This window comes from Amblyomma maculatum, chromosome 2 (genome assembly GCF_055883805.1).
Source record: "Amblyomma maculatum isolate TAMU_Amacu chromosome 2, ASM5588380v1, whole genome shotgun sequence".
NCBI lineage: Eukaryota > Metazoa > Arthropoda > Arachnida > Ixodida > Ixodidae > Amblyomma > Amblyomma maculatum.
The window spans coordinates 3364135-3384816 of record NC_139345.1 but is presented as its reverse complement, the minus strand read 5'-3'; the positions used below and the strand labels follow the sequence as shown (position 1 = coordinate 3384816).

The window sequence follows — 20682 nt, the reverse complement described above, 5'->3', positions numbered from 1 at the left end:
TATGGTACAGAGTGTACTATACAATTGTAAACCTACTGACGAGCACATTTATGCTATAGATTAGTCATGCTAAACAATGCGAAGCAGAGCTTACACTTCATAAGCTGTAAGTGCGGCCATATTCAATCCAACCGTTTTTTTTTTCTTTAAAGTATCAGTTCTCAGTCATTGTATAATAAACATTGCTGAAGCATTCTAATATTAACGCTACTGATCGGCTTCTTATTAGATGTTCTTCGACAAAATGACGCCGAAGAAAATTTCTGCCAAACGTGTTTATCCAAGTTAAAATTTACTCCACTGCCAGGTGAATAAATTTAAATGAGGCTCAATTAACCGGTAAGCAGTTTGATTGCCTTTGACTCATATTAGCAGAAACTGTCCTGACATTTCTGCGAAATAGCTCTCACACGAAGCGTATGCATGCAGCTGGTTCGGCTAAAAAGCCGTCGCCGCCGTAACCAAAACGGAAAAAAAAAAAAAAAAAGCAGTGTCGGAGACAATACGACCGCGATTTCATATCAGAATTGCTACGCACTTTGGGCAGCGTTCAGAATGCTGTCACACTATTTATTTCCCGATTTAGCATACATCTTCAAATCAAGTTGGCGGCTCGTTTGTGATAAGGATTCCAACCCTGTCGGATGCTCTTGTGATGTCCCGGTCATAGGGCTCTTTTCAGGGTGGAGAGCAGGAATCACACACGAAATAGGGCCAGTAACAAATTTAATCAGAGCTGGATGCCCCCGCTCACCCGACAGTCTTGGGGCTGCGTTTGGACGCCGCTGTGGTGATCCGAAATTTTCCAGTGACACTAGAGGTAGGAGGTGCTGGCTATAGCTGCAGGCAGCGCTGATGGTGACGATTTACACTGAGAGCTCAATTATAGGCGCCGCCAGGACCAGCGAGCCGTCTTCGTTTCAGGCAGTCGTCCCTCGGGAGACGAGGCTGGGTAGACCGGCTCTAGAGCGTCTCTCGTTCCTCTCTGCCCCATCGTCCTTCTGTTGCTTTCCTTGTCCCCTCGGGTCCTTTCTTCCCGTTCCCGGACCCCTCGCCATCCTCGCAACAGCGCACGTGTAGCCGTCATTAGCCCATCGTCCCCGCATTCCAGCGTGTCGTTCAGCGACCCTTCGGACAAAAGACGACACGAGCAGGCAAAATTGTGGAGAGGTCGGTGGTTACCGGAACCCCGCGCAACCCGTATCCCAAGTTCCGGCACAGGCAATTTAGCCATCACATTCTTGATTCATCCGGATTACCGCGCTGAGGACGAAAAAAACAAAGCAATTTTCTACTTCCTCCGCCATAGACTTGCTCGTCGTCCTTTCGTTCGGGTTGTAGTTTGGAGATCAACGGAGCTGTGGGCCTTGTAATTTGCTTCAATAAAGGTGAATTGCACTGTCTACGTCTACTGTCTAAGAGATGAAAAAAAAAAAAATGTTGAGCTGGGAGAAAGAGGTGAGACGCGGGGTTTGTGGCATCACCGCAGGCATAGTGTACCATGCACACAAACATACGAAACTAGCGACCGTAGAGTATTGCAATAGCATATATACTACTAGTGAAATTCCTTGGGGAAGCAGAGACTGCGCACATAAGATTGCGAAAGAGCCACACTTCGAATTAGACTGACTTGCTACGCGTTTCAGAAAAGGAGAAGCTTCACCGCCTTTTAATCATTTCACACATCACCAGCCTCAGAAAGAGCATATATTTGCGCATTTGCATTTGCGGTACCTGGAGGGAAACTCGGCCCAGCTCTAACCGATGATCGACATTTTGGCGGTTTGTAGTTTCAACGCAGACCCTTACATTTCCACGGGTAATTAATTTGTCATGCATTTCTTCAACTGCGGCTCCTGAACGAAGCTGCTCGTCAAATAATTCTGAGCTTCGAGCAACCTGTACGCCTTCAGTTGCTCGCGAGTAACGTAGCTGGTGTCGCGAACCAAATAATTCTTGATGTCCGAAAGCCCAACGTTCGGCACAAGCTCTACATCAAAGCACATTTCATCGCTTTCACGTAACGGGGGATCAATGCCACCGCACCATTTGATTTCGTCTTCGTAGCGCATTTTCGTTACAAGGTCCGTGCCTTCGCGCGTAAGCGCATGCAAAGGCGAAATGGGGGTGGGCGCGCTGTTTTCTGTATGTTGTGCGAGGCGTAACTGCTTTCTTGATGTCCCCCTCGATTTGATATAATATGCAGACGCTTTTATGACGTGCAGGAGATCGCACTTACTCGATGCCAACTTCATCATGCTACTTTCAACCCTTAGAGAAAAGCCATTCGGATTCGTCCCCTGTGCTCCCGGTACGCGTCAAAGGCCGAAGCTTATGAAGCGTGACTGTAAGCACACTAAAGCACTAGAGGAAAGCGACGAATACCTTTTCTAGCTGTCGCACGGTACCAATGAGATCTTGTTATGTTTTCTATGCGACTGTGGGTAACAGACATACCGATGCGTGCAGTACAAGCATCGGGCTAAGGGGATCTGGATACAGAACAGCATGATGCCCTTTCGTGGGCCATACAAGCTAGTGCCTTAAAGCCGCTTCTTGCTTTCCACCAGCGTTTTAGTGCGATATATATTACGTTGTGTACGCTTGGGCACCGGGAGGAGGGCTAGAAAGCTTTCTACTAGGCAAATAAATATAAGTAAAGTATCGTTTGTGAAGGATCCTGCACATGGATTGAAGCAAAGCTGCGAAAACCACTGACGTCTACAGTGTGCTACAATGTTCTGCTACTCAGTCAGGTCATGTCGGATCGCGAGAGCGCTTCGAGATTTTATCCGTCGTGTGAATACACCAGAAGAATCGACATGCGACGAGCGGACAACGTCGCCCGGTCGCGTGACCAAAAAAATAGTGGGCGATACTCCCCTTTTTCGCTGCCGTGGTTGCAAACAGTCTTCATACCGTACGGTGACGTCATGTGAAATGAAAGAAGTGCGCTTTCCTTTCCCCGAAAATTGTAGAGATCCAACTATACTTGAACAGAGTTTCACGCGCGTTAGCCACTTGCCGCAGTCGCTGCCGCCTCTTCAATATTAGAGAGTTTTAGCTTACCGTGAGCCGTGATCCGCTACCGTAATCCGCCACCGCGCGTTCCACTGCACATGCCCAGACCCCCTTTGACGCCGATAGATGGCGCCACATACTGGATGTCGGCACACAGACCTGCCGCGTCGGGACCAATCAGCTTGAGCGCCCCGCCCACGCGCGGTAGAGAGTCACGGTGGCGGATCGCGGATCACGGTAAGCTAAATCTCTCTAATGGCTCGTTTCCGCGCTTTTTAAGCTTTTCAGTAACGGGCTAGTCTAGCTTCGTTGTATGACGGTCTCGGCGGCCTGTCTGACACGGCTGTGGTCTCGGTCTTTAGCGAGATGGCGCATGTGTATAGCGTATTTACCTAGGTTAAATGGCGCATATGAAATTGCATGAAGACGATGATATTGAATGCCCAGCGCGAGAGAGAGTGCAAGTTTTACACGAGCGGCTGTGGTGATAGCATAGTGCTCTTGCGCCTGGACGCGACGATAAATGCGACGGTGTTTGCTGTGCAGCGCGAGCTGGAACAACACGTGACTTCCGTGTACGTGGCACCATCTGTGGAACGCATCATTTGTTAGGTCCAGGAATAATGCTGAATAATGCGAAATTCGCAAATAAACGCAGTAGAGCTAATGCTCTAAGAAACAAACAGATCGCAGCATATTTTAATAATCCCTGAACGAAAATGCGCTATGAACTTAATTTGTTTAAGCGTAGCTGTCCACCTAAAAGTGAGACAGACACTGTGCCTTCATTTCCCTATGAACCAACGTAACAAAAAAAAAATCGAGTACGCTTTGGCGACTAAAGTGGTTAAAGGCGGAAGCCTAACTACTCATCATTAAATACTCATTAATTAGCCATTAACTGCCCATTAATTAGTCATTAACGGGATATTGATCACGGCTGATATTTGCTCATAACCCGCACATACCGCCATAGTGCACTGTGATCGGTCGAGACCTTTATGGCGTCATCCCCACCTCAGCCAATCAGAGCCGCCGCAAAATCGTGGCACTTTTGCTGACGACACCGATGAGCCATTAAAGGCTTTCGCCTTAATATATATAAATGTATTCGCGGAATGAAAAGGCAGTACTAAAGTTGCGTCGTTTCTAACTCATAAGACGAAGTTTGCGCGTAACCTAATTTTATTGCTGTGATGAACTCTGCAAGGACTCGATAATCGGTCAATCAAAATTAACTGCATTTTTGCAAGGGGAAGTAGGCCACCCACATACCTGACACATGTTTTGCGCCGTCAGCAGCAGCGGTCGCAATCCCGCGCTCTTCAAAGGGCCGTGAGAGCAGCTGGACAAACTGTCCGCATTGCCCACTCGGCACTCTTCCCCCCCTCCCCTCCTCGTACACACAAAACTGAGCGCCACAGCTGTGCGCATCGAGAAAGAGTGCGCTTGTTAAGAAGCCCAGCGGAAAAGTTCCGTACCCGCCCACGGTGAAATTCAGCGGGAAATCTTTTGCCCCGCGAGTTCTTGGAACTGTCAACAGATATCACAATGAATTTCTGCCTTCGATTAGGATTGCCACGGCACTCAGAACTTTTTTCTCCTTCTAGCTTTCCACCTTTTCCTTTCTTTGCCGACTGAAGCAAATACATTGCATAAGGGTAACGCAACTCGTAGACTCAGTAGCCACGCTAAAGCCAGTCGACGAAAGCGCTCCTTTATCTAGACCCCCGCAGCATATTCGTCTGTTGGCAATGAGGAAAGGCCGAGTGAACGAGAAAAAAAGAAAGAGAGAGAAAGGAAAGACCAAAGCATCTTAAAAATCGTTTAGAAAAGAAAGAACGATGATTTGAAAGAAAATATGAAGCCTGGCAGATGAGTTCAGAACGCGGTAATTATGTTTTATTTTGGAAAGAAAGAGGCAGGTGCATTCTATCTACGGAAAAAGAACCGACTCGCGTGTGTTCAGTGGGAATGGCGTTACAAAAATTGGGAGGGGGGGGGGGACACCTAAGCCCCGTCTTTAAGGGCATGACGTGAAAGCGTTAAGGGCACCCGTCTGCTGATACTTCTTTCGCACACCTTGCTACTCGCTTGATCACTAGTCCTTCCATGAGTGCTCCTGTTATTCTACACATACTCACTAGCATTCACAGTCGTAAACATCATGTACAAGACCACTCAACATATAATCCAAAGCTCTGCATTAAAGAATCAGTACGAGCGTGCCTGCGTGGCCTTACGTCGGTGACTGGATCCACAAGTACTCGAGAGTTCGACTCCCGTCTCCCATCGCAAAGGAGCTGGCAGCTCAAGACAGCAAGTAGTCACGTGGTCTCGTGAAGTTGCGCGGCTTGCCGACCAAACAGAGCCCCGTATGCCACCTGCCAGAGGCATGCTCACTTCGCTAACAACGCCAACCTCAAAGCAGTGTTCTCCGGAGAACACTATCGCGTTAAAGGTGTGGAGTGCGAAACAACGGTGGAGTACTCATCCAGAGCCCACGTTTCGCACCAACCAACCGAGCATGGCTTAGTGCACTTCTCCACCAGGAATTTGCCCTTTAATATGTTGAATTCAATTTCCTCTTACCTTCCGACACACTGTCTTTTAGCTGACAAGATATAGTCAGTAAGTCTAGATTGTTGCTGTTGCACCACGCGTACGGCATATTTATGTTCTTTTCTTTCCATCTCTCTCTTTGATAATCTGATATACGAAAGATCGCATGTTCATTCAAAGTATCAAAAGCTGTCAACCTAGAGTGCAGGCAAGCATGACAAAAGATGCGTTTAAGGCTCGTCGGAACAAAGCGCGTGCTTTCAACGAAATTTAAAAAGGGCCCTCACAAACTATACCTTTAAGGTACTCCCATTCACAAGCACGGCACCCTCTTCCATGAACCACTAATAATAGAAAGCGGACAACATGAGAAGGTGCGCCAAGTAGGTTGAATGAAAAGCTGTTTTATCCCTTGATGCAATAGGGTTTTGCCTTAATTTCAGAAGAGGTTAACCACAGAGAAGAGGAAACTGTTAGCCACATGTTCTGACACCGCAATCGAGTTGAGACAAGCGCGCTATTATGAGATTCAGATGCACGCTTCTTGCTTTCGAAGCTTGTCCTGGCCAAGACGCTGACTTTTCTGCACTTAATTTGAACGTGACGACGAAATACTATAGACCTATCGCACGATATTTTAGACTGCATGAACAAGGCCGAAAATGGCAGAACTATCAGCGCCTAGCTTAGTAGCTGTCATGAATGAAACACGTAGAAACTATAGTGGAACATAAAAAAAAATGCTTAAAGCCGGCTTGATATCTAGGCCCTACTTGTTCCAACTGTTTTCGGAAAGAGTCAACTATACATACAAGAAGAGGACACGACGAACCACTTCGTTGTGAGTGAATTTCACTGCATGCAGCTAAAGCTCTTCTATGGAGTACGGATATCTGCCCCGTTAACGGCAAGTATCGCTCAGGCGTCATCAGCCCTCTACTGGCACTAGCGAAAGAATACAGTTAAAGCTCGATTTGACAAAGTTGAGGGGCGCCACAAATTATTTCGTTAAATTGAGAACTTCATTAAATTGAGAAGCATTTCTCGGTCACTTGATTTCGTAAATTTCATTATGCGATGTAGCTGCAACCAAGCTACCGCGGCACCATTTTGGCAACGCGTAACTGCCCCGAAAATAAAATTGCGGCCCGCGGAAACAACTTACACCACTAGCGCGTATGAAAGTGAATGAAGATTGTTGCCCCAACAAGAACTCAGGGGAATGCAATTTCCCATGCAAAGATATCAGTGATCTTTGAATGCGCGTGCTTTGTAAGCAATGGCCGCACTGGTTCTTCTCAAGGTTAGGTTAACGCCTTTCGTCCCCTCGTGTGTTCCAGCAAATTACCACAGCAGACAACGGGCATCCACAAAATCACCCGCTAGATGATTTTTAAATTAAAAATCTCGTTTTGCAACGAGCAGTTTGGTAAAAGCGGCACGAAGGCGCTCTGCGATGCTACCGTTGGCTCGTAATCAATATACTTTGAGGACTTCTGTACAAAACAGACCAAAAATTAGCATTTTCGCTTTCATTTTCGAAAAAAAAAAAAAAAAAAAAGGTTCCGTAAGTCGGGACAGATCACGAAATCGGTTTACCTAATTCTACTTACATTGCACCCTATGGGCGCCTGAGAGGGAATCGAGATATCTTCATTAAATCGGGAATTTCGTTCAAACGAGCTTTGTATACTATCTGCTCCATATGTCGACCATATGAACAGAAAGACAGAGATCGACTCGAATGTTTGAACTCACAATCACTGAGCGACATTCGGGGGAAAATGACAGATAATTAGGCGCACCAACTTGTAGGAATGGCGGAGTTTATACGACATGCTACTACAGAACAACGTCAATGTTCGCAAACTTATCCTTTCTGTTGAAGAACACTGGCTTCCTAGATATTCCACACCGAGGTGACCCACCATTGCAGCCTCACGCAGTACACGATTAATCTAGCGTCGTAGAGCTCCTCAGCTTCTCTCAGTGAGTATATGTAAGGTGGTGGCGCGGTGAGAATAATATAGGAGCGATTATACCGCGGCGCAAACAGCGCATATGTCTCTCCGTGAGAAGACACGCTCGCCGCACAATATAGCAGAGCCGCGCGCACACACACCGGCCTCCTTTGGTGCCTTGACGCCTTGCGTAGACGCTCGCAGCGATCTCTTCTCAAGCAGCAGCAGCAGGTGTGCCGCCCTTCTCGTTATCGCACCTGACAGCGTGCAGCCCGTTGTGCGAGCCTGATTGATGGCCGCGCGCACGCCGCAAAGAGAATCGCGCGCTTCATTTGCCTGCTCAGAATGCGTCGGCTTTCACCCCCACCCTTCTCCCCCTCCTCCACCCTTTTCAGGCCTAAGAAAGACGCGCTCTTCTCCTATGCTGGTCTCGAAGAGCACTTGCACCGGTCCGCACAAGACGGCGAGTAGATGCCAGCGCAGCGTCAGCAGAGCAGTTCACGAGACCACGCATACATATAGCGAGGGTAGTAACCCCCCTCAGTATAAAGAGGTGGCGAGCTGCACGAACGGACGGATTGAAACAATGGCGCACTTTTTTTATATCTCTAATTATCGTTACTACGTTAAAATGAACTACCGAAAACATTCTTTGGGCGTCTGTTGATAAAGCCACTTACACGGAGCGAGTTCGATACTGCAAGTTTCAAGATTGTCACCTGAAGTTGCTGATTCTGCTCTGTTTCCTTACTCTAGCTGCAGAGACGCCGGAGTAGGAAGGGCTGGCCGGGCCAGCATGCCCCCCCCCCCCCCCCCCCCCCCTTTCAGAATATCAGAGAGGGGGTTGAAACAGATGCGGCGCGCCGGCCTTCGATGAGTATTTACTGCGTTATATTCTCCAACTTCAAGCGCGAATTCTCGAGAGGGCAGTGCAGAAAACATCGGCGACATTCATAGAGTTGTACTGGAGTAATCGTGCTCAGGCAGTCAGCTTTTCCGTATGCATGTATCACCTCGCCCGCGCGATAAGTGCGTGTGCAAGCGTCGCTTGACAAAGAGCGCGCACTCGAACGCAGCTGCACGTTACGTCACGTTATGACGTCAATGTCAGTGCACCAAAAGAAATGTTTCCGCTGATGGCAAAGTGAGCGAGGTCTCGTCATGTATTTGCACGCAACCCGTTACAAAGCGCGAATCGGTCGGTGGGAGCCAGGGCGACCTCGGCCGCTTCTGTACATATATAACCTCGTCGAGCCGTGACCGTGGCGGGAGCCTAGCTCCGGGACACGTGGCGCGTGCAGCTGTGTGAGCACACTGAACGCGCTGGTGCGCTAAACAACGGGCGACCTGATGCGTATAGTGCCGCGTCATCTTAAAATAAGGTACCATGTTACGCACGGTGAACAAATGTCCTATAACTAGTTCCACACGGACGCGTTATGCCCGCTTCACTTCCGACTTGGAGCCCGTACCGCACATATATTTTGGCGCGAACAGCATTTATTCAGAGCAGGTTGAACAGCACACTAAGGCGAGTCAAAAAGGGGCACATGCACTATCTGTGTACTCGTTGAACTGGGTTAGTGCGATGAGAAGCCTTCATCGTATAGTGTACGATAATAGCAACGTATAGCTGTTTAAAAGTTATTCAGCCTCGCGTTCGCCCGATAGTTTTGGTTCTGTAAGAGTTCGTCATCCCACTAGCGCCTCTAGGCATGCATATATATATATATATATATATATATATATATATATATATATATATATATATATATATATATATATATATATATATTATCCTTTCAATAGCGGAGATTTGGTGCCATTGAACAAAATACGAGGCCGCTACAGCATAACAGTGTCGCGCTCGATCATGGTAGCGGTTATCTCTTTGCTGGGCCAGACGGTGTCTCCCCATGTCTCAAGGTCCACCGTTATCTTGCAAAATAATCATGTATGTTCAGACTGCATGCTTCACCCAAAACGTCGTTTCGTTTCTGGCAGCATGGAACGTACGTGACATGCGGATAAATCACCACTTGAAATTGAGACAAGTAAATTATATTGGTCTGACAGTTCCGTCACATGCATCGGCCATTAGGCATCCTCATGCTGGCTAGTTTATCTCCTAGTCACCAGTCCAACCGCAGCAATCCTACGGTGACCCCGTCAGCGGACGTCACTGCTGTTATCTGCAGTTGTGAACTGCACGTCTAGCCGATTATCACTCTTCGAGAGTCTGCGGCGACTTGGGCAGTTGGCTGACGTTAACTGTTCCAGCTAAACCCGTCTACTACTAGCAGCTCTGCAGTGGAATAGCACCGAGACATACATGGGCGCCGAAATTAAAAGACCGTTGCATTCTAAGGCGTTTGAAGGCTTGATATATTTTGATTCGCTGCTGCCGCTCTTTTCAGGTCAACGCCCTCTGCATTCGAGGCAGAGATGACTGTCTGTCCGCAGGAGAAGATATCACTTATAAACAAGAAGCACATAAGCTGAAACTAGACACGCGGGTGTCCATATGAGCCGAGTAATTAAAAGCGAATGACAGGCCACTACAGATTCACGGTCCTATCTGAGGCGGTGGGAGCAGCCCGCTTCCCTTTGCATTCAGAATCAGATGTGACGAGTCAGGCTATTTTTAGCCGGGATACAACGCCGGATATTTAGAGCACGAGACGTGCACACGAACTGCAGACAAACGACATATTATATATATATATATAAAGGAAAGAAGCCAACAGTCGGCGAGACCAAGGACAGCATTGGGGATTGTACTTTGTCTTTTTTTTTTAATTTTTACTTCGGTAATCACATAAATTAGCAATGTAATCTGTTTAGGCGAAAGATAAACACAAAGTAGAAGAAAAAACTATATATATATATATATATATATATATATATATATATATATATATATATATATATATATATAATGTCGTTCCTACACTTGTCTAATTTCAAACCCACAACTAGACCTAGCTCTGGTCTTAATTGTAAAGGTTATCGCCGTCTGAAGAGCAGGCGGCAGTGCTTAAGACAATAGCGACGCCAAGACGCATGGAAAATACATTAAAAAAAATGCCGTGACACGTGATCCACTGAAGCTTGCGATGGGAAACTCTGCCTGCGCGCTGCTTGTCGCGTCGTCCCATTTACGCCACGCACGAGTCGCCATCGACGACAAACTCGAACGTGTAATCTTTACGGCGTCTCCCCCGCAAAGAACCGAGTATTGTGTCCACAGAAAGGCGTGTGGATGGGGGCGGGGTTCACAGGAAAGGCATCAGGCGCTGCCGCTAAACCGTCATCTGTTACGGCTGTGGCTGGAATGCGTTCTGTCACACACGCGCTCGCACGGTCGGCGCTGAGGACGGAATGGCCGGTGTAGGTCGGCGGTGCTTCTCGCGTCGCTGTCTCGAGAGCAGCAGCGCATCGTAAAGTGAGCAAGGTCAGTGATCTCCCAGGTCCAGTTGCTGTCGGGGAAGTGCGCGCCGGCGTGGCAGATAACGCTGGAATGAGCCAGTCAATATAACGGCACCGCTGGTGAAGCTTTAGTATCATTGACCGGTTTCCTTCGGTGCTGACACCTAATTAAAGAGGCTTGAGATAGTAGACGTTAAAGTATCCCACTTTGTCGATATTTTCGGAGCCCTTCATTACGGCGTGCCTCATAGCTTGAGCCGCTCTGGGACGTCAAATCTCCTAAACCGAACTTTTTTTTTTTCTCCCGGGAAGAGGAAGGAGATGATTGAAGGCGTTCAGTGAAGAAAAGGTATCGACGAATTTCAACTTGAAACGAAATGAAGATGTTTTAGTTTGGTTTGTGGGGTTTAACGTCCCAAAGCGACTCAGGCTATGAGAGACACCGTAGTGGAGGACTTCGGAAATTTCGACCACCTGGGGTTCTTTAACGTGCACTCACATCGCACAGCACACGAGCGCCTTGCTTTTTGCCTCTATCGAAAAGCGGTCGCCGAGGCCGGAATTCGGTCCCGCACCCTCGGGAATAGTAGTCGAGCGTCGTAACCACTGTGCTACCCGTGCGGGGCTGAACCGAATTAAAGAGGCATTGGAAATGAAATTACGTGAGCATGACAGACATATTTGTTTAAGGAGCAGGTAGTTTGTGCCCTTCATACGGACTACGAATCTGCATATGGTCGAAATAAGCTTCGTGCACGTTCCAAATTACCATTTAAACCAAGCGGATAGTGAGAAACCAATACTTTTTAGAAAGGTGAGCATTTCTAACGAATTCGTTACACTGGAATAAAACTTCTGCGGACAAGGTAAACAGCGCATAACATTTGTCATGAGCTAGTCATACCGATTTGTGTGGATTAACGTCCGACTGCAGATGATGGGCTGTGAGAAGAGCCGTACTGGAGGGATCCCGAATAATTTAGACCGCCCTGGGTTACAAGTTGCATTTCTTAATGTTCTGTACTGGATCCGAAAGTTCGGTATTTCGTCTCTGTTGAACTGTGGCCGCACCACGCGGCTCCAATCTCGTGCTTAAAAGCAGAACAGAACGCCTTGTGCGGATATGTCCGAATGGACAGAGGACATGCTTATTCATGTCTGTTACAGGGGTTGCTCTCACTGCATACGCGAGCGCCTCGTATTCTTAAAGGAACGTGAGAACAAGATTACAAGGTAGAAGCACAATGAAACGCGTTGTATAAGTTGAGTACGTAATAGATGGTTAAAGGCAAAATATAAGAAGTCTACTGAAGAGCGCATCAAGGGACAGACGAAACTTGAAGCGAGTACATGTGCAAAGAAACTGAGGCTACACGTTTTCTACTGGAAGAGTGAAGAGCGAACAAAACATGAAAACATTTGAACTCGGAGGAAGGCGGCATGGTTCGCTGCTCGTGGGAGAGCAAACATTTCTTGCAAACAAGAAAACAAAGCGCACACTCACTGACAAGCAAAGATACAAACGTAAACATCACATGACCAACAATGCAAATAGTATTTCCTTGCCTGTAACACCTGTTTCGAAGTCCCAGTGGTCTTCAGTAATATACAATGTCAGCGACGCAAACAGGTAGATCACGGCCGAGGACGACGGATGTGAAATACGAGACAGGTTGAAAGAATAAACGAACGGAAAACAGAATTTGACAGGCGTATTTACGTCGCGCTCGGTGAAAAAAGCAAACCGCCGTCCGAAGCCGGAACCGACGGCCGCGTTTTGGGGCTCGTTTGACAAGCCACACCTCTACTTATTACGCTCCCATGGCAATGACATTGCGCCCTATGACCGATGCGATGCGCGTGGGTTCCGATATAGTTAGCGTTGAGGGTTGCCTCCCCCAGCCCACGCTCGCGAAGGCACTGATCTACAGAGCAGCTGTTAGCAACGGAGGCGAGGAATGAGGAGGAATGGTAGCCTCAAAGGCGCCGCAAAGACAAATGTTTAGAAAAGAACGCCGCTAGGAGGAGTCGAAGAGAGCAATGGGGATTCAGCGTCCACGGCTGGCCATGTCTGAACTCAAGAGCAAAACGCTCTCATTCGTTCGCTTATGGAGGAAAAATTCTTAAATCGATATAAAGAATTCTCACGCCACTATCACGCCGTTGTGCACTGAAACCAAGACAGAAAAGAAAAGCGCCTTATGGCAAGCGCAGAGTGAGGAACAACCACAGTGGAAGAAGCAGCTAATAAAAAAATATACTGCAAGTGCACAACATGACGTGTAAAATGGCAGTGAAAGCGGTGGAAACATGAAAGCGTTCGTACTTTGCCGCCACTTGCCTGTGAATGTTTTGATCCCCGCTTGTACGCCGCGGGAGTCGAGCTTCTATAAAAAGAGGAAGGTAACCGCCCTCTGAGCTGCGGTACAGAGTCAAGAGGCACTAATATTATTTACTGGTATGTAAGCGATCGAACGAGTCCACGAACAAAGACACGATACCCTCTGCGTTCCTATATCGACTGTTCGCAGTGAGGCACTGACACGTCAACTGCGTGGCCTCGCATCTGCTGCATCCGGCATCAGTTGTCTGAAATCTTAGCAAGAGATGTTTTGGCCGCCCGTATATACCGCATTTACGCAACTGTAAGCCTCGCCCCCCCCCCCCCCCCTTTTTTTTTTGTTTTCACGATCGGAACTCCGAAAATGAGGAGAAGGGGGGTGCTTACATTCGCGTATAAAAAATATTTGGAAAACATCTTTCGCATAGCAATTACAGTCCGCTTGAACTTAAGGTGTGGCAGCCCTCTTTAAACTCATTCCGACACCAAACAAAGCAATTGCGGGTCCGCGATGTCTGCGAAACCTGCGCAGCTTCGCTCAATGCTGTCGATTCCAAATACATGTGACAACACTGACAGAGTTATCAGCGTTGCTTTTGGTCGATTGTTGGGTCTGTGTGCCGCCAGCTGTGTACTGTCAGAAACACGACCGGCTTTAATACTAATTTATGAACCGGTCGTGCTCAAAACACGCTGCGCCACCTCTGGGCTCTTATGGCTTCGGCTCGATGATAGTGAGCAAGTGCACTGGCAGGCTCGTCTACGCGCTTTGCCCCGAAAGAAAAAAAAATGCGGGAGGGGTGCTTAGAATCGTGAAAATACGGCAATATCGCCAAACAGATGTCGGGCGAGCGCGATTTGATGAAAATCTCGGTAGACATGCACCTGTTTCAAACGACGGACCTTTCACTGCCGTAAGTGTGCCTCGCATACAAGGTAGTTGCACAGCAACCCCTAGCAAGGATATGGCACAGCCTCACTCGCCACTCCTTAGAACACCCTGCAACATATAGGACGTCGTGAATTTAAGGGCACCGTCGCGAAATATATCTAGCACTCAACGCTGCCTTTTTCTCGGGGCGTTGGTTATGAGACCCGAAAAGTGTGACTGACGAATGCTGGAAATACGCGAAATAATGATAATCCGAGGAGAAAGTTTCGTAATGTTGAGAGAGTGCCCGCCCACCGAAGGAAGCGCCTAGCATGGCGACGCCATAGCCGACCGTGCGCGAACTGTTTCATACTTGACATGAAAAGCGCATGGACCCACACAACGTCCTCGCAGGCGCTGTCACAGTGAAGCTCTCCACGCGCTTCCTGGCCACTCTAGAAATTTCTTTGCTTTGATAAGGCCTGTGCTTATAAGCACAGGCCTTATCAAAGCAATTTTGATTGCACTAAATGACTTTATGGTACCGTTGGTGCCAGGGTCGTACTGTGTGCTGTCCCCAACAACCGCACTTATCACTGTTTTTTTTTTCTATTTGTTTGCTTATTGCGCGGTGAACGTGGACAAAAAATTGCCAGACATGGTTCCATCATGCCTATCGTGTTGGCTGTGGACACTTCTTTTCTACGTTTCTCTCAAATGGTAAAACTAAGGCATCGAACAATTGGGGCTGCCTTTGGACTGGACAAGTTCTCTTATGCACGCGAATAATAAAAAAAAGCGATGACGTAGTGAACCCGTTCTGTACCCAAACAGCTGAAGCGGAGCTATCTGGTCGTAAACAACGAACATTGAGTAGCACGTGCTTTGACAAGAAAGTCTAGTGGGTTCAGCGCGTGCCCCGAAAGTCTTGGAGGCACGGGCCTTTGTCGCATCAGATAAGGAAGAAATGTACCAACAGCTGATACGACCGTAAACCAATGAAAGACCAAACGTGCAAAGACTTGAAAAACAACTTCGAAAATCGTAATCGCCTGTCTCGAAGCTTTGCATCAGGCCTCAATTTCTAGAGCGTTGCGACAAATACATCCAAGATTTTTCGCAACGCATCGTGGTCGCCCTGTCACATTTGGAAGCATGCAGCCACAAGTTTGTCAGCTCACGCACTGAGATTTGGATAATATATATATATTTTTTTAAATTTCGGCCTCAGACATTAATTGGTAGTAATACGTCACTTCGGTGATTCTGTTAAGTGGAACTATCACGCAAAAGCAGTGAGCTGCCTGTGTGTCATCTCCGCGCCACTTGTCGCTTTCTGAAGCGATAGCGAACATTCTTCAGGCGTGAGCCGTGACTTGAAAATTCCACAGAAGATATTCATGAGGGAACAGCAGATAATTAAAAAGGAACTCAGTAAATAGCTCGTGCGGGCATGCTGTCCACCAAACAGCATGCCCGCATGGCTTGGAGACTTATCTGGCATTATTTTCACACCAGGATCTGTTCTGAATAGTGCGTGTTTCGAGAGCTCTGCACATACAGCCTGCGGCACATTTGTGCAAAAAGGTAACGACTACGCGCGGCGACTCGGTACTCACAGATGAGGGTGGAAGCGGGCGCGGAGCGAGGACGTCGGTCGCTGTCTCGGCTGGCGAAGAAGTCCGCTGCTGCGACGGGTGCTGTCGGGTCGACCACTGTCCAAGCACTCAGACCGATGAGCGCCGCTCCCGCCGAAGCAGACAGACTAAACTCGACGCGCGCCTGAGTTCCGCTTGGTTTTTCGCGCACTTTCAAGGTCAGCGCCAAACGCCGAACTGTGGCTGCTGCGGCGGCGGCGCAGCGTTTGCTCGTGCTTTCCCTTCCCCGTATCCTCTCCCGGAAGCCAGAGTCGCTGCTGTCTTTCCGAACACGTGGTGTGGTGACGCTGCGACACTACGTCAGACACGTCACTACTTCCCGAGTGAGTTACGTCGTACCGGCTCACTGTTCCCGGTTCATTACTTCTTTTTGCTCAATGAAAGACTTTCGACTTTGCCTAGGTTTTCCATAGTTTTACCTCTTTGCGCACATTTATGCATCTTTCGTTTAAGATCACAATAAAGGGGACAGCCAAAAGAAGATAAAGAGTATTTAAATGAGCTTGTGCATGGCAGGTCAAGTCAGCTCTTGCTTTTTGCGGTGAGCTTTTTGTTTGTTTGTTAGAGTGCCTGCATCGGGCAAGAGTGTAGAATCGTCTCCCTAGCGTTGGGTATTTCCAGTTTAGTTGTGATTCGGTTGTTTCATAGTGACTCAGCTGCTATGAGACACGCGAAATTTAGTTGCGAATCACGCTGTGTAGTTATAGATATTCAGCGAAAGTGATTGATTTGTCTAACTTGGAAAGAGATTTCTGGTTGTGGATTTTCGAGTACACATGGATGGACCAGATCTACGTCTCCACTGTGCGAGTTTATCGACTTTGCTAAGTCAGAGTGCGACGTTTCTGCCTCCGACACAAAATGTCTTATTGCGGCCGACTTGAATCCGAGTTCCACTGCATGCACATATGAGTCATCGCTAACTATAGGGAATAGAATCTCTTCCTTCGAAATACCATCTTTATCTAATCAGTACTTCGATTCGCCATGATATCGAGGGAGGTTTGTGTTGCCAACTCGATGTACACCGAAGTACTCGGAGTGATGCTGCAGGCTACGATGAGTACGGGGTGATGACTTAGGGATGCCTGGTGAATCAGAATACAGGAGGACAGACAGTGGATGTTTACCCCACATTTCATTTTTTTTTTTTTTTTTTTTATCGGAGCAACAGAATTGACGACGTAGTGCGTCACGTTAAACGAATTCAAATTAACGAGCAGAGAAAAACCTTAAGTCGCCTCACGCACATTTGTGATATCTATAGTCGGACCAAACTTATGACAGGAAGCAACACATAAGCGAACGCGCATGGGGCTACGAGAAAAGAATCGAAGGCAGGACTCGCACTGTATACCGGTTGTTGTTGGTTCTGAATTTCCGTGAATGTTTTTTTTTTTTTTTCTGAATTTCTTTTACTTTTTCAATTCTGAATTCTTGTCTTCTTGCGCTCGCATCTACACCAACCTATACCTGTATGGGTCAGTACTAGCCTGTACAGTATGAGTAAATAGAAGATAATAAAAAAAGAAACAGGTTCGGTGCAGCTTTCGTTACGTTCAATTTGATGGAAAGTTGAAATGGAGCGAAGGCGTTCCGCTTTTTTCTCTTTGCATGTCTTGCATACGATTGTGCACTAATATTGAGCTAATGCGGAGGGAGAGAAAAGAATCGGGAACTGCGTGCAGCCTCATACGTACTACGTGCCTTCCATAACACAATGCCCAGTAGCGTCTGCCCTCTGAACACTCGTTACTGGCAGTTAGCTGCACATGCGTTTTCTTCTTACCACCGGGATAAATATTGGTGTTTGGTGTCTGCTATGCGCATTTACAACATATGGAGTCCATTCTTTCGCGCTATTGTATTGTTTATAAGGTCGCAGCTTTGCTGTAATACCATCTGTAATACAATGTATTCTACATCGCGAATACTTTAGTTGGACGAAGTATGACCGCATACACACTTGTAGCCCACATTGGGTTAGCGTGGGGGCCAAAGTTTGACTGTGGGAAGCTCGAGCGTTGACTGGTGGTCTAAAGGAAGGCCGCATTCGAATCTAGAGCCGGGAGTTCGAATTACGCACAACACTCTCTTGTTTTTTTTTTTTTTTTTTTTTTGTTCCTTTTTTGCTTGTCAGTGGGCAAGAAATTTTACTTTTTCTTGTTCCCGTTAAAGGGACAGTGAGGACAAACAGGGGTTCGAATCCATCGAACTGGTCCACGTTCTAATCGCAAAGAGACCATTTTTTACCAAAACGAGACTTTAGTAAGCTAGAATATAAAACAAAGTAAACAGACTTCGCAAGTAAAATGCGCGCATCGACACAGGTTTTATATCGCCGATCTCGGAGGCAACGTTACGCCGCCATTCACGTCAAGGCGGTGACAGGCCGTCGTTTTCGGTAATGACGCCACGATTTCGAATAGACTGACGGAGAGAATGCTAAATCCAGCTTTCTCTCCAATAAATGCATCTTAGGCTGCCTTACAGAGGTGGACAAGTAGAATTGGAACAAAGTAATCATTTCGTACCCTCAGCAATAACCGGGTGGAGTTTTCATCTGCGTTCCTTCAAGACGCAATGGTCATACGTGAATGCACAGCGTTTTGTCACAACTTGACCGGGCCAGGGCTCACTGGATGAGAGCAGTCGCAAATCCTTAAGCCTCGCCCCGTATCTCTCTCTTCCTCCCCTATAAAAGCGAGTATATAATTTCCGCATCTGCATGCGCGGTTCTGCTACCATGGGTGGCATAGGTGACATGCCACTACGCCGACCACCATGATTACGTCGCGCAATTTTGTAACGACGCACCTGCCATTTTAGAGGCACAAATTAAGGAATGTATGGAGTAACAGATTACATGTACGCGAACTGCAATGACAGTAGGCAGATGGAAGGAAATAACTCCGGAGAGTAATACGCCGCATTTTTCACGAACAGGTGTCCACGAATAATGCCTTCACCATGATGTGGGACGTCGTACCACTGCAGCTGCAGAAGGAAAAAGTTGCAAGTCGAACGCCTAACTGCAAGAGAAGTGGAGATGCGCCTTCCGAAGAGGTTGGCGGCTTCTCTTTCGATTCGCTGAACGTGCGTTCTCGTGATTGGTTTTGGTTTTGTGGGGTTTAACGTCCCACTCAGTCTATGAGAGACGCCGTAGTGGAGGACTCCGGAAATTTCGATCACCTGGGGTTCTTTAACGTGCGCTGACATTGCACAGCACACGGGCGCTTTTCGCCTCCATCGAAAGGCGGCCGCCGAGGCCGGGATACGATCCCGCGTCCTTGGGAACAGTATTCGAGCGCCGTAACCACTGTGCCACTCCGGCGGAGTGTGCGTTCTCGTGAGGAACGATCCCACGGACCTCCTCGGCAAACCGAAGCTTAAAGCCGTTTCTAGTATATTTTGAGGGCTATCAATGTAACATAAAATACAGCCGAGGAGGCGAAACTCGCTTGCTTGTACGGTAGTAACATATACCATTAGCTGTGTTTGAGTGTGCTCGGTAGCCCCTTGGCTCAGGCTGCGGGCATAAGTCAGGGTATATTTGTCTTCGTCGGGACGACCGTTCCCCACCCCAAATTTCGAGGGGATATTTCAAGCCAAACCGGGTTGGTGGTCCCGATGACACCAGATTCTGCCTGCCATCTTCAAAGGAAGGCGCTGGTTGTTGGCGAAAACGACGGAGAAATGAAGTTGGAGGTGATTCTTCTTCAACAGCACACACAGGCTTGTGCACCGGTGGTCGGACCCTTAAGGAAACATAGTCTACGCGCTCCAAGAGAAAGTGTTGTACGTGCTGCCAGAGACGTATCAATGTAACATAAAATACAGCTGAGGAGGCGAAACTCGCTTGCTGGTAGTAACATATACCATTAGCTGTGTTCGAGCGTGCTCGGAGGCCCTTTGGCTCAGGCTGCGGGCATAAGTCAAGGTATAGTTGTCTTCGTCGGGACGACCGCTCACCACCCCCAATCTCGAGTACACTCAACGTTTGTGTTATGACAATTGCGCGCCAGGCAATTCGGATGCACAACAGCCGGAAGAGCACTGAGAGTATACAAGGACCGGAGAAAAGTACACACGCGAAAAAAATGAAGCGAAAGTCAATGGGGGCTCGGAAGGCATTTTTGGTTCCACTAAGCACCACCATTGGGGGAAGGCTAACACTTGGCCCTTTTTCAGGTATCCGTTCACTGCGCGCTGTCGCCTGTCACGTGTCGTTGTAGCTTGCCCCCGGCCTCAACATCATGCTCTACACAGTGAGAGCGGGAGGCTGCACCTATGTCAAAGTTTTTCAGTTGATTTTAGCTGGAAAACTTGTCTGGTAGTGAAGCCGACTAGGGGAAGCTGGCAGTGCCGCAGCAAATCTGCTGTTTTCGGAGCCGGCGGACCAATTCAAAAACGAATGCAGCGGCATCGCATCAACTGCGGTTATGGCAGGTCTGCCTGAGCCTGGGCCTCGATTCTGTGCACAGGGCCGGGTAGGGTTCAAGCTTTCAGGGCTCAAGCCCTCCAGTCGGTAAGGCATGGGTCAAGCCCGAGCGCTAAATTGCGGCCCGTGCACACCTACTGCGCGTTATTATGATCGCAGTACCAGCTCCCCAAACAAGGCCATAAATGTACATAAAGTCTTTGTCAAAAGTTTAGAGCCCAGGAGGTTTGTTTCTAAGCGACACCGAGCGGTTCGTAATATATTCTCAGAGTTCCAACTTTATTAAAGGTAAGGAGAATTTTTGTCCTACCCTCTCCAGTGCGAACGACTTCCACGATTGCTAAAGAAGTGCCACTAGGCAGATTAGAAACGGACCCCTTGGGCGCTAAACTTTT

At 47.9% G+C, this 20682-nt stretch overlaps 1 protein-coding gene across 1 annotated transcript in view; it reads right to left on the bottom strand.

Moving 5' to 3' along the window:
* Positions 1 to 16041, bottom strand: part of LOC146197850 (uncharacterized) — a 50911-nt gene extending 34870 nt beyond the window's left edge. The window contains exon 1 of the mRNA XM_084593101.1: positions 15808 to 16041. The gene's annotated coding sequence lies outside the window, so the exon portion shown is untranslated. The remainder of the gene's footprint in view (positions 1 to 15807) is intronic.
* Between the last annotated feature and the right edge of the window lie 4641 nt (positions 16042 to 20682).